Here is an 11,585-nt window from a genome sequence, read left to right on the forward strand (position 1 = left end):
CCCTACCTGCCTCCTAGGTGCTGGTGGAGGAAGTCGGTATGCTGAGGTTTGGCCTCACAGGAAGGAAAGTGGTTTGTGATAGTAAGCCCTCCTCAGTAGATACTGGTCACCTTGGAAAGAGGTGTGTTTAAGAGAACTCTTCTCTTCATTCCACTCCTTATCTGGTAAAACAAAGGCTTACCCTGATCTCTAGGCTGCTGATAATGGCTTCCTAAAGGCCCTTAGCCATGTAACTCTGGGCTTGTCCCCTGGAATCTATGACCCTTTATGTTTATGAATCTATGTTCCTTTAGTGTCCTGTGCTTTGGCTCCTGCGTCCTGCTTAACCCCGTCCTCAAGACACTAAGGGTGGGGACTGAATGGTGGCGCACCTGGGTGAGCGCACATGTTACAATGCTCAAGGACTCAGGTTCAAGCCCCTGGTCCCCATCTGCAGAGGGAAAGCTTTGCAAGTGGTGAAGCAGTGCTGCAGGTGTCTCTGTCTCTTTCTTGCTCTGTCTCCCCCTTCCTCTTGACTTCTGGTTGTCTCTATCCAGTAAACAAGTAAAAGTAATTAAAAAAAAAAGACACTAAGGGTCTGGCCTGGATGTTTGACCCCATAGTGGACATCTATGTATTTCATATCTGCTCTTTAATTTCCCTGAGCATTCACTGAGGTTCCTGCTTGTTTTCCAATGCGGCTGTGAGAATTAAATGACTATATACATAGGACTTTTAGAGAAATGCCTGGCACAGGACAAATGCAAACTTTTATTTCTGGTTTTGTGAAGAAATGGTGAAGTCTCTTCATCCTGATCTGATGTGCTTTCTTGAAAGGGCTAGGTGAGGGGCTCCAGGTGGTGCTTGAAGATTAAATTCTGGGATGGGAGTAGATAGCATAATGGTTATGCAAAGAGACTCTCATGCCTGAGGCTCCACAAAGTCCCAGGTTCAATCCCCCGCACCACCATAAGCCAGAGCTGAGCAGTGCTCTGGTGTTTCTCTCTGTGTCTTTCTCTCTCTGCATCTCTCTCAAAAATAAAATAAAATACTTTAAAAAGAGAGACTCTCATGCCTGAGACTCTGAAGTCCCAGTTTCAATCCACTGTACCACCATAAACCAGAGCAAAAGATTTAAGACTAAATTCTGAGTAATCATGTTTCCATTGTTGAAAAAAATCATAATGTTGGGGGTCGGGTGGTAGCACATCAAATTAAGCGCACATGGTGCACACGAAGTACAAGGACTGGCGTAAGGATCCTGGTTCAAGCCTCCAGCTCCCCACCTACGGGGCGGGTGGTCGCTTCATGGGCAGTGAAGCAGTTCTCCAGGTGTCTATCTTCTCTCTTCCCCTCTATCTTTCCCTCCTCTCTCGATTTCTCTCTGTCCTGTCCAACAACAACAGCAATGGCAATAATAACAAGGCAACAAAGTGGGGAAAATGGCCTCCAGGAGCAGTGCATTTGTAGTGCAGGCACCAAATCCCAGCAATAACCCTGGAGGCAAAAAAATATATAAATAATGTTGGGGTAGAGGAGGTCAAGATTACACCCTCAGCATTCTTGGCTTTATATAAACTTACTACCATGAAGACATTCTACTGATAGTTGTATGCTAACTTTAATGTTTAACTTTATAGAGAGAATTTGAGGTCCTAGCTATATAGCAAAGCCAGTCCCCTTCCTAAATACCCCCTTTCCCCACCTAAATTCAATTTCTGTCCACAATCCACTCCCTGTTATCTCTCTATTCAAGTAAAGGCTTTCCCCTCTAGGGCTTAATGCTTGCACGACACCACTTCTCCCCTTGGCTATATTTTTCTCTTTTTAATACAGAATGAAAGACAAAAAGACCCAAGAAGGATTCAGAGGACCTAGTGGGGGTTCCTATTCAGAGGTTCCTAGTGGGAAACTGGGGAATGTTATGCATGTACAAACTATTGTACTTACTGTTGAATGTAAAACATTAATTCCCCAATCAAAAAAAAAAGACAAGGGGAGACAGAAGAGATACCACAACACCATTTTACCACTCATAAAGTTTCCCACCTACAAGCCTATGTGGTGGCCTGGTACTCAAATCTGGGCCCCTGAGCTTTGTGATGTGTGCAGTTCATGGGGTGAACCATCTGTAAGCCCCTAGTGGTCAACATTTCTTCCTGTACAAACTCTTAAGTCTCTCAAGGTGTCGCTGCCTTTACAGTCAACCAGGTAGGGTCCTTACACACTGCAGCCTGGATGATGGTGAACCTGAGAAAAGTGCTGGTGATTGTCCACATGGGTTCTGGTAACCCACTCAGGGTCTCCAGGGAATTTAGGGCCCTACATAACTAGAACTAAGTTCCAGTTGCCTGTGTGGGACTGACAATTATCTGCATCACTAATAACAAAAAATGTTACCCAGCTAAATGAGTCAGGTGCTCTAGAGAACTGGCCTAGAGCTGAAGACCAAAGAAGCACATCCCAAGCCTTCCAGACCAGTTGATTGGGGCTGGGGCCCTGGAATCCTGCTCACTCACTAGCGTGTGCTTTTCCCTTTCTTGCCCCTCACTAACTCTCCAGATGTTGCTTATATTGTTTCTCCCTAGAAACACAGGCCCTACAGCTCTTCTCTGTCTTTTCATCTACACCTTCCTGTGCTGTTAGCTATTTGTTCTTTAATTTTTATTGCAAGAGAGACCAGAACACCACACCACCTTTTATATGTTGCTGAAGCTTGAGCCATCTTTCCACCCTATCTCTTCTAGTGCCACACGTTTCTCCTCCTTTTCTTTTTTTATAATTTTTTAAAACATATTTATTCCCTTTTGTTGCCCTTGTTGTTTTATTGTTGTAGTTATTATTGTTGTTGTCGTTGTTGGATAGGACAGAGAGAAATGGAGAGAGGAGGGGAAGACAGAGAGGAGGAGAGAAAGATAGACACCTGCAGACCTGCTTCACCGCCTGTGAAGCGACTCCCCTGCAGGTGGGGAGCCAGGGCTCGAACAGGGATCCTTTCGCTGATCCTTGTGCTTTGCGCCACCTGCGCTTAATCCACTGCACTACCGCCTGACTCCCATTTCTCCTTTTCTCTCCACTCTCACACACATATATAAACTAATGACAGTAATAGATTAGCAAGGCGGCAAGCAAAGCAATGTTGCCACGGTTAGTACCTTAGATCTGCACTTGCCTGGTCAAATTCTGGATGCCTGTGTGGATTTGGATGAGTCCCTGGCCCTCTCTGTGCTTCATTCCCTTCACCCTATAAAATGAAGGCAAAGACACTATTGACCTCAGGGTTGGTGGCTGCAAGGGGTAAGGACAGCTCCCAAACAGAGTTAACACAGTAGTACTCAAAATGCCAGCTATGTGAGGGACTGGAAATATTCTGGGCCAGCATTAGAAATCTGTTCAGGTTGGGGCCAGCTGGTGGCGCACCTGGTTAAGTGCCTACACAGTGTGCAAGGACCCAGGTTCGAGCCCCCAGTCCCCACCTGCAAGGGGGCAGGGGTGAAGCTTCATGAGTGGTGAAGCAGGGCTGCAGGTGTCTGTCTGTCTCTCTCTCTCCCTCTCCCTCTTGATTTCTGGTTGTCTACTCAATAAATAGAGAGACAGACAGACATTTGTTCAGGTTCTGGGCCCATATGTCCCAGATATTCCAAACCAAATTCATTATCACCTCCTTCCTATGCTTCATCTTTCTCTGATATTTCCTATCTCTGATCCCTCACATGCTCCCAGTCTGCTGGCTCCCCTCCTATTCACCTTTACCATGTGTTCTGGGCTTTCCCCTCAGTCATTCTCTTATTTAGAAACTGATGCTGTGACCCAGGAGGCTGCACACTGGGTAGAGTATTGAACTTGCCTGTATGCAGGCCTGACTTTGATCCCTGGCAATATGCCAGAACGCTACTCTGGTTCTCTCTCATTAAAAAATAAATTCCTGGGGGCTGGGTGGTGGTGCACTGGGTTAAGCACACATAGTAGGAAGCATAAGGACCTGTGCAAAAATCCTGGTTCAAGCCCCCAGTTCCTTACCTGCGGGGGAGGGGGGTCAGGGGTCACTTCACAAGTGGTAAAGCAGGTATGCAGGTGTCTCTGTCTCTCCCTCTACCTTACCTTCCCCTCTCAGTTTCTCTCTATCCTATCAAATAAAGTGGGAAAAAAATGGTCTCAGTGGTAACTCTGGAGGCAATAAATAAATTCTTTCTCTACTTCCTTTCTTTTATTTTTTTTAAGAAATTGATTCCCCTTTAGCTCCCTGAATTTTTAATGTAGCAGCCCAGCCTTTGGTATTCAAATCTCTATGTCTACCAAGCCCTAGTGAGTCCCAAAGCATCCCACGACCTAGATGTTTGGGAAGATAATTAGGTTTATTATTTTTTTAAAGAATTTATTTATTCATGAGAAAGATAGGAGGAGAGAAAGAACCAGCCATCACTCTGGTACATGTGCTGCCGGGGATCAAACTCTGGACCTCATGTTTGAGAGTCTATTGCCTTAGTCACAGCGCCACCTCCCGGACCACAGATAATTAGGTTTAAGTAGATTTTTAAAGTGAAGCAGGAGATAGTATAGTAGATAAAGTATTGGGCTCTTAAGCATAAGGTCCTGAGTTTGATCCCCAGCACTGTATGTGCCAGAGTGATGTGTTGGTTCCCTCTCTCAGCAAGAAATAACTGCCTTAAAATTTTTTAAATCATATTTGTTTATTTGATAAAGACAGCCAGAAATCGAGAAGGAATTGGGAGATGACAGAGAGACACCTGCAGCCCTGCTTTCCCACTTGCAAAGCTTTCCCACTACAGGTGGGGACCAGGAGCTGGAATCCAGGTCCTTTTGCATTGTTTGTTTGTTTGTTTGTTGTTGTTTTTTCTTTTTTTTTAATTATTTTTTTTTCTTTTTTCTTTTTTTTTAAGAAAGGATTAATTAACAAAACCATAGGGTAGGAGGGGTACAACTCCACACAATTCCCACTGCCCTATCTCCATATCCAACCCCCTCCCCAGTAGCTTTCCCATTCTCTATCCCTCTGGGAGCATGGACCCAGGGTCATTGTGGGTTGCAGAAGGTGGAAGGTCTGGCTTCTGTAATTGCTTCCCCGCTGAACATGGGCGTTGACTGGTCAGTCCATACTCCCAGTCTGCCTCTCTCTTTCCCTAGTAGGGTGGGTCTCTGGGGAAGCTGAGCTCCAGGACACATTGGTGGGGTCTTCAATCTAGGGAAGTCTGGCCGGCATCCTGATGACACCTGGAACCTGGTGACTGAAAAGAGAGTTAACATACAAAGCCAAACAAATTGTTGAGCAATCATGGACCCAAAGCTTGGAAAAGTGGAGAGGAAGTGTTAGGGAGGTACTCACTGCAAACTCTAGTGTACTTCTGCTTTCTTACTTTGGTGCCATACTGCAAACTCAGTCAATTTCTGCTTTGCGTTTCTACTTCTTTTTTTTTTTTTTTACATGCCTAACATTCCCCAGATTCCCATTTAACAATACAACTCCCACTATTTCATTCTGTTTGTTGTTTTTAATGGTTAAATTAAGATCCCTTCTACCAGCAGCTTGGTGTGAATCTTCTGGTTCTGGTTTCGCTTCCTTTATGTTTGGTTGAGGACTTTCCTAGAGGAAAAGGAGAAAGCTGTCACAGCATCCTCTTAGAGGTATACTTTCTCCATAGACCCAGCTTTCTAGCAAAGCTGGGATCAGCCCCCACGCTTTCAGTGCTGCCCATATGCTGGACTCTGAACATGCTGTTCTACGCCCTGTGTAAGTAATCAAGCCTGGAGGAGCTGCTTCCAGTCTGGCGTCCTGCCTGACCCGATAGATCCCAAGCCCAGCAGGAGAGTGTCAGGCCTACTCTAGGGTTGGGGAGCCTGGGGTGCCAGCTGACCGCAGCTGCCTGTGACCTTCAGATGCCCTTCCTCTCAGGTGATGAGTAAGTAGGGTCTCTGAGTATGCCAGCCCTGAGTAAACTCCCTCATCCCGCCTGCCACCATCTTCTCATTCCCCAGGCTCCAAAGAAAACCAGTTTGAATATTTAAACTTCTCCTGTGTGTCTAATAAAAAGTTCTGCACTATTTAACGCCCCAGCTATCCATTACTGTCGGGAGTTGCCCTCTCCCTCCCATCCTTCCCCTCCTTCCCTCTGCCCAAACCATGCACAGCAAAGCCATTTGTCAAAGCGCTCCAGCCGCTGGCTGCGCTTGGCTGTGTCTGAAAGGACAAGCCTCCCCACAGAGGAAGGTGGGAATGAATAAGGGGCTATGCAAATTGCTGCTTAATCTGCAGAGAAACACCCAGGCTTTGGGGAGACGCTCATTACTTCTTTTAACTGTGATTAACGGGCAAATTAAACCCAAGCCCTTAACTCTCTCCTGGCAGAAGACTCGAACGCAGAGCCCTGGGCCAGTAAGGGTGGAGGAAGTCTGTAGCTCTCTTAATTCAGATAGAACAAGGTGACTAGGACCCAAAGAATTTGGGGGGTGAACTGGAGAGGAGCCCCAAATAAGGGGAGGTTGACTAGCACAGTAACATTAGCTAGAGGCAAGGATGGACTTCAGGTTCTCTTGGGTTTCTTTCAGTCATTTGAGAAAGAACAAGGTGGGTGGCCTCTGAATTTGATGCCTTTCTTTCTGGATAGAGACAGAGAGAAATTGAGAGGGAAATGGGGGGCAGGGATAGAGAAAGAACTGTAGCCTTTCCTCACTCATAAAGCTTCCCCCCTGCAGGTGGGGACCAGGGGCTTGAACCTAAGCGATGTGCACTCTACTTGGTATGCCACCACCTGGCCCCCTGCCCTCTTTTCTTCCATTGTAAATAAGTGACAGAGTTCCTTAGGCCCCAACTTGAGTTCATGGCCACACACAGAGTTCCTGATGAGACCAGCCTACAAACCTGGAGCTGAGAAAGTGTGTATAAGGAACCTATAGCTCTTCTACTTCAATACAGACCTTGAGGCCTATTAGCCCAGGAAAGGGTGGGGAAAAAGGCAAAGCAGTAGGAAGTGGTGGCTGGATGTTTTTTGAGGGGGAAATTGGGGACCCCAGAATTAGTTTTGCTACAGGTTTCAAAGATTAACATATGAGCATTAATTCACACACACACACACACACACACACATACACACACGACTACACTCAACAAAGTTTACCATTTTCACCCTTTCAGAGTGTACAATTCAGTGGCACCCCCACCACCCATTCCATCTGTTTTCACAGATTATCAAGCTGTCCTGTAAGACCTCTAACAACACATGGAACAGGAAGGACTAAGTAGGAGAGATCTGTTTGGAATCCAGAAAATCAGAGACCACAGTGAAATGAAGGTCTGAAATGCTTGGGAGGTGAGGTGTACGGAAGTCCTGTAAGGATGCGGGCCCTCTATGCCTGAGTGATTAGGAGGTGAAAGATGACATACTATGGCGACAGACTGTCTGTCAACCTGATGTGTCTAAGGAGGGACACGGACCCGTATTTTATTTTGTCGTCGAGCAGATCAGTAGGTCTGTCATAGAAACCAGGTCTGACAGCTCGCTCAGCAACTCAGCTCTCTTTTCTTAACTCCCGCAGCCCTGCTCCACCATCTATTAAAACATCCCAAGCTGTCAGGGATATTAAAAGGCTCTGTCACTCCTTCTTAAAACAGTCATAAATACAATCTGGACATGAGCATTTGGGCAGGAGCCCCAGTGCTGAATAGGAAGAGAGACAACAGCAGGTATGCCTGCCTTTCTGGACAGCCCCAGCTTTGGCACTGTTGTACAGAGCATGGACGCAACTACTTTTTCTCTCTGAAGCAAGAACAGGGCTGCCTTCAACATCTGCTGCAGTCTGGCATTTTGAAACAACTGTCCTTGAGCACAATATGGGGCTTTTGTCAGTACAACAAAGTTTTAACTTGCCCCTGGTGCCAGGCACAACCTAAACCACACCTGCTCTGAATGTCTGCCTGCAAAGCCTGCTTCCTAGGCCTCCCCAGGTGGTGCAGTGGGCCCTCAGCAAAAAGGTAAAGAAAAACCCAAGTTCTTCCTCCTTGTTGGGGTTGATTTTTTTTTTTATTCCTTTTCCACCCTCCCTGCCCCATGATCTGTAGTGACTGACCCACTGTGCTTAGAAGAACCCTTTTAATTTTTTTCACCTTTTTAAAGATAGAGGCAGAGGAGAGAGAGAGAGACCAAAGCTCTCTTCAATGTGGGGTTAAATCAGGGTTGTATACATGGCTAAGCAGTACACTATACAAGTGGGCTATTTCACCAACCTGGTAAGAAAATTCCTCTAGGGACCTGGAATCTGTCCTGAGGCTTTCCACCTAGGCTCCCCAGTAGGCAAGCTGGTCTTGCTAATTGGAAAACTCCAGTCAGCCCTGAATTCTTGAGTCTTTGCCCATTAGAAAATCACAAAACTTTTGCCTAGGAACCCCTAGGTCTCAAAGAGGAAGGGCCCTTCCTCTCCATACCTCTGGTAAGAATAAAAGGCTTGCCAGGACCTGGTCCTTCTTTTCAAGAGCATTCTATTTGGGATAGTCTTTCTCCAGCTTGCAGCAGGGGTGATGAGGCCAGAGACCAGTCACAGTCCCCTGTCAAACTCTAACTCAGGTCCCATCTCTGTCTCTTAGGTTGGATGGTCACCAAATGACTAGTTGACTGAAACACACTGTAGACCCTGCCCATGACCTTCTGTGTCGACATCCGTACAGCACCCAGGGCCCTAGCATCTCAATATGCCTGTTGTCTTTTCACTGTTCACTGGCCAGAATAATTTCCCACTCCAGTATTTCATGTATTTGGATAATTTAAATGCCTGTTGCAGGAATTCCACCACTCCATGCCAACTGTTTCAGAGAGAAGGAGAGACAGAAACTTACAGAAAGAAAGAGAAAGACACACCACAGTACCAAAGTAACTGTTCCCCCGCACCCCCTCCCCATGTATCCTGGTACTCCCGTGTAGTGTCTAGGGCTCAAGCCTGGATCACTCACATGGCACATGGCAAAGCAGGCATCCTCCTAAGTGAGCTATCTCACTGGCACCCTGGATATTTTTTGGACTATGGACTGTGTTTCCTCTAGCCAAGTTACCTTCTCTGATGCCTGAAGCTCCAAAGTCCCAGATTCAATCCCCCATACCACCATAAACCAGAGCTGAGCACTGCTGTAGTGTTTCTCTGTATCTTTTTCTTCCTTTTTTTAAAATATTTATTTATTTCCCCTTTTGTTGCTCTTTTTTTTTTTTTTTGTAGTTATTATTGTTGTTGTTATTGATGTTGTCATTGTTGGATAGGACAGAGAGAAGTGGAGAGAGGAGGGGGAGACAGAAAGGGGGAGAGAAAGATAGACACCTGCAGACCTGCTTCACCGTCTGTGAAGCGACTCCCCTGCAGGTGGGGAGCCTGGGGCTCCAACCGGGATCCTTCACGCTGGTCCTTGTGCTTTCTCTCTTCCTTTTTTAGAAATATTTTTTTTAACTTTTAAAAAATATTTTTATTTATCATTGGATAGAGACAGAGGAATTAAGAGGGGAGAGGTTGTCAGAGGGGGAGGGAGACAGAGACACCTGCAGCCCTGCTCCACCTCTTGTGAAGCTTTCCCCCTGCAGGTGGGGGATCAGAGGCTGGAACATGCAACCTTGATCACTGCTATGTGTGCGCTTAGTCAGGTGTGCCACTGCCAGTGTTCCCTCTGTATCTCCTTCTTATTAAAATAAAACATAAAATCATAAAAAAAAAGTTTTCAAGGGTTTTACTGCGTTCCTCCCCACACACAAATATTTCACATCAAGAATGAACCATACTGACCTGGCTTTTCACCTGGCTTTTCACCTGGTCAGCAGGCTTTCATGTCTGAGGTTCTGAGGCCCCAGGTTTAATTACCAGCACCACTGTAAGCTAGAGGTGATCAGTGCTCTGATATTTCTCAAATAAATAAACAAATAAAATAATTAATTTTTAAAAGGATTCTTATTCTTTCCTTCTACTACATTTATTAAATGCCTACCATATTCCATTGTGTAACCCCAGAGGGCAGAACTAGGGAGGCCCTGTGTGGAATTAAAAGGGAAAGGATTTCAACCTAATGTAAGAGAGCCGTTTCTGACACCAGGGCATAGGTGATGAAGTCCCTGACACTGCGCACAGACACTAGCTCTATCTCTGGTAGAAGTTGGGAGAGTGGGTCAGACGGCTTTTAGAGTCAATGATTTGGGGCACTTGGTATGTTCCCAAGCTGAACAAGGCCTAACAGCTGCTCACCAGCTGCCTTCCATGAGGCCATCTTGCAATTTAATCCCAGATGGTTGGACCCCTCACCCTCAGAGGTCACCGGGCCAGCTGCAGGGTAGTGGCAAATCATTCAATGTCCTGGTAGCCCCCAGGCAGAATCTGTGACCCCAGCAGCAGGATGTGGGGAAGACTCAGAGAGGGTTAGTGTTCTGCCTCCTCTTCTCCCCTCTCCTGCATGCTGACTTCTCCCACCAGCTCCTGCCATCTCTTTCCTTCCTGTTTCCACCTACCGCACGGTATCTCTTCCCCTCCCCACCTCCTTTTATTATTATTTTTTTCTGCTTCACCGTCCTCCCCCACAGCCTCATCTCCATGGCGATAAAAGGGGAGGTGGGGTGGGCTGTGGCCTGTGTTTTGAATCGCTCCATAATAGCCCCTTTCTCTGGAGACACAGGGGCTGCCTGTGGAACTAATCTCCCCCTGCCTCTCAGCTCACAAAGGCCTGGCCAGCCCCTCCCTCAGCCCTGGCTGCCCTCAGTGACCCGCAGCCCGTTTCCGGGTGCGCTTCCAGCCCTGCGGGGCCTGCAGCTGGGCCTCTCTCACGGGATCCTGCGCACAGGCAGGGTCACCCCAGCTGACCTTCCCCCGAGGACTGGGGTCAAGCCCTCTCTGGGGTCTCTGATGTAATTGGAAGGTAGCTGGAGCAGGGGGAGGGGGGGTCCTCTTTTAATGTAAAATTAAAAGACTCCCTGTTCCTTTCTGTCTCTGCCTGTCACAGGCGGGAAGCCTGGTTTAGGACCCCAACCTTGGGAATCTGAGTGGTTTAGAAATGGGTTAATGTCCTGGAAGTGGCACTTAGTTAAACCCCAGACTAGAGTATTCGAATCATAAAATCTGGGCATGGGAAATGGAAGAAACTGTAAAATAGGACAGTGGTTGCCTGTAGAGGTCAGTCCCCGTTCAGCCCCTGGGACTTGTTTGCTACAGTCTGCTCTGTAGACACGTTAGGGCCTTCATGTGCTCCTATGAGGACTGGAGTTATTCAACAAGCAAGATCATACACAGGACATGTTTCTTAGCAGAAAGCCTGGAGCCTGGGTGGGCGAATGCACTGGGGATACCATAGCTGCAACTGAATGCGGCTGGATGGGATCTCAGGCTTAGAAACCACCTTCTTAGCTTAGGCCAAGGCACCTCCCCCCCAATCGCAAAGACTTAGTGATGGAAAAGGCACCTTCCTGAAGCCTGATAGTTGAGAACACAGGCTAGGATGTTAGAATGGCTGGGACTCAGTCCCAGTTCCTCTGCCTACAGCTTTGGGACCACACTTCCCTCAAGTACAGAAAGGAAGTAGTGGTAGTGGTAGTGGTAGTAGTAGTAATGTCCTGGTTGAGCACACAAGTTATTAT

This window comes from Erinaceus europaeus, chromosome 12 (genome assembly GCF_950295315.1).
Source record: "Erinaceus europaeus chromosome 12, mEriEur2.1, whole genome shotgun sequence".
Taxonomy (NCBI): domain Eukaryota; kingdom Metazoa; phylum Chordata; class Mammalia; order Eulipotyphla; family Erinaceidae; genus Erinaceus; species Erinaceus europaeus.